A 2,751-nucleotide genomic window follows, 5' to 3' on the forward strand; every position below is an offset into this window, starting at 1 on the left:
ATATTTATGTAGTTCCCTGACATTGAATCAACGGTGGCCCTATGACTTGCTTTAACTTATGGATGGAGGCTGGAACTGACACGATGTCTGGTCTCTACCTTGAAAAGTTATGACTGCTTTTAATTTTATATTCTGAGAAGTCGGCCTTCATGTAAGAAGTCTGAAATCTTCATGGGAGGAGAGGCTATGGGAAGAAACCGTGGGGGAAGAGACTCCAAGTGGAAAGAGAAGCTATGTGAACAAAGTCACCAGACATGTGAGTGAAGAAACCATCCTGGACCTTCCAGCACACCTAGTCATGCCCCAGAGGACTCCAGTCCCAAATGCTATCTGACTGCAGCCATATATGAAAACTCCAAGCAGGATCAGCAGAAGCCTGCCTGGCTGAGCCTAGTCAGCATAAAGAATTGTAGGAGATTGTAATAAATTTTTTGTTTTTAGCCACTAAGTTCTCATGTGGCTAACCAAAACAGCATATATTGGTTATCAGTTGATAACCAAAACACCGTATATTGAATATCAAGGGCAAGGTTTCTCCTGGCTGCTTTTTGTTTGTTATCATTGTAATACAAACAGTGCTCTGTAGGAACTGCAATGCAGTGCATAGAGAAAAACCCAGAAGTTTAAAAGAGTGCTTTTGAATAATATGTGTTGATACCTATATAAATATATGTACACAGGAAAAAAGACTGAACATATATGATCAAAATGTTAACCATAATTATTCCAATTAGTGATGATTTTATTTTTCTCATTTTGCCTATCTCCATCATTGGGAACACATAGAGGGATGGTACCTTGCAATTTAATAGAGTCTCAAATCCTCAGAAGCCAACTGACCTCCCTGTGAATAAGGAAGTTATCTTCCCTATAATATATGCTTGTTGCTAGAGACAAAGTAAATTATCTTGTCAATATCATACCACTAGATGAATGATGGTGAGACAGTCTCCTTATGAAATACACTTTAGGAATTCAGACATTTCACCAATTAAATAGATGGCGGTATTAATGCATACAGAGATTCTGCACCTGACATCACCTCATTTATACCAGTTATGTAAGATACTCTCTGGATATCTGTTAAGGGAATTTGAACTTCAGAAACAGCATGCCCAGTGGATAAACTGAATTCTGGCACAGCAATGTTCAAAATAATTGGTGTATTAATTTCAAAACACACCCATAACCTTGGTTTCTTGGTGTGCACACCTCACTATGCAAACTACTGATACAAAGAACTGTAAATCTCCAAAGCCAGTTTTAACTCGTAGTTTCCTGCTCATAATACAAACAGTGCTCTGTAGGAACTGCAGTGCAGTGCATAGAGAAAAACCCAGAAGTTTAAAAGAGTGCTTTTGAATTATATGTGTTGATACCTATATAAATATATGTACACAGGAAAAAAAGACTGAACATATATGATCAAAATGTTAACCATAATTATTCCAATTAGTGATGATTTAATTTTTCTCATTTTGCCTATCTGCATTTTTCTAAATAAGCATGCATGACTTTTATAATAAGCAAAAAATGTGGGGGTGTGGTATCAGGGGATATGGGAGGAACACTGGCTTTTGCAGAAGCTACAGGTTCCACTTCATTTTCAAACTGAATTTTAATTACAAGCTTTGCACATCCTTACATTCTGTGTCTAGTAGAGTGGAACCTGGAGAATTTGACCACATCTTTAAGTGTGGCTCTGGTAAAGGTCTAAAAATCCTTTGCCCTTTCAATCTACTCCTATATTTGCAAAGTTTTACTCAGCAGAATAGGAGTCTTCAGACAAAGATGGAATTTTATGAGTATATTGAGTAGAGATGAAGAACTGCAGCTTCGGAGTGATGTGCAACGCTGCCCATACATTACATTGCTGTATGGGGAAAATAAACAGAGTACAGAAAAACACTTACACCTAGAGCTATGTCTGCAAGGCCGGTTACCAAACATTAATAATGGGCATCAAATATTAGATAATTTTCACTTTTCCTCTGTGTACTTTCCTGCATTGTTCAGATTTTTACACTAAGCATTTTTAGAATTAGGGGGGAAATCAGTTAAATTCTTTTCATTTTGGACAAACAAAAAGCAAGATGCACTGATGGGAGAACAGAGCATCCCCACGGACAGGCCTTGCAGAGAAAGTCTACGCTCTCAGAGGCTGGAATGTGAAAAAGGGTAGCGAGATTTGCCAAGATATTTGTCTTCCAGCATTTGCCATACCATAGACTCTCATTCTGGCCTTTGAGTAGTAGTAGAATTAAAATAACCCTCAAGAGGTGTCCTTGCTCAAAGATAGCAAGTAGGTTTTACTTTGATTGCCAGTTCTAGTTGATTGTAGTGGCTGCCTACAACGCTTTGCTGGAAAGAATTCAGAAGCAGTCTCCTGATTTGGTAGAAAAATGTTGGTGATTAACAATGGCTGCCATGGGCACAGAATGACAGGAGTGGTGACACACACCAGGTAGGTGCTTTCCCTCTCTGATCTAGTCCGACTCTCGACTTTTACATTTGAGGAAGTTGAAGGATGAAGTGGTTACCGATGGTCACAGAGCTAGCTATTGGCAGAGCCAGGAATAGAGTAATATTTCCTGGCTCCTCATATGTTCTTCCCATACAACAAACTGACTTGGTTTTTTAAAGGCAAATCTAGTACTGGGCCAGACCTCAAGGGCCAGGTGCAAATTTTGTTTACGTGTCAGCACCGTATTTTTGGAGAGTAATAATCCAATTTATTAATGATAATAATTA

This window comes from Pteronotus mesoamericanus, unplaced genomic scaffold (assembly GCF_021234165.1).
Source record: "Pteronotus mesoamericanus isolate MK-2021 breed Mesoamerican mustached bat unplaced genomic scaffold, CSHL_Meso_final scaffold_651, whole genome shotgun sequence".
Classification (NCBI taxonomy): domain Eukaryota; kingdom Metazoa; phylum Chordata; class Mammalia; order Chiroptera; family Mormoopidae; genus Pteronotus; species Pteronotus mesoamericanus.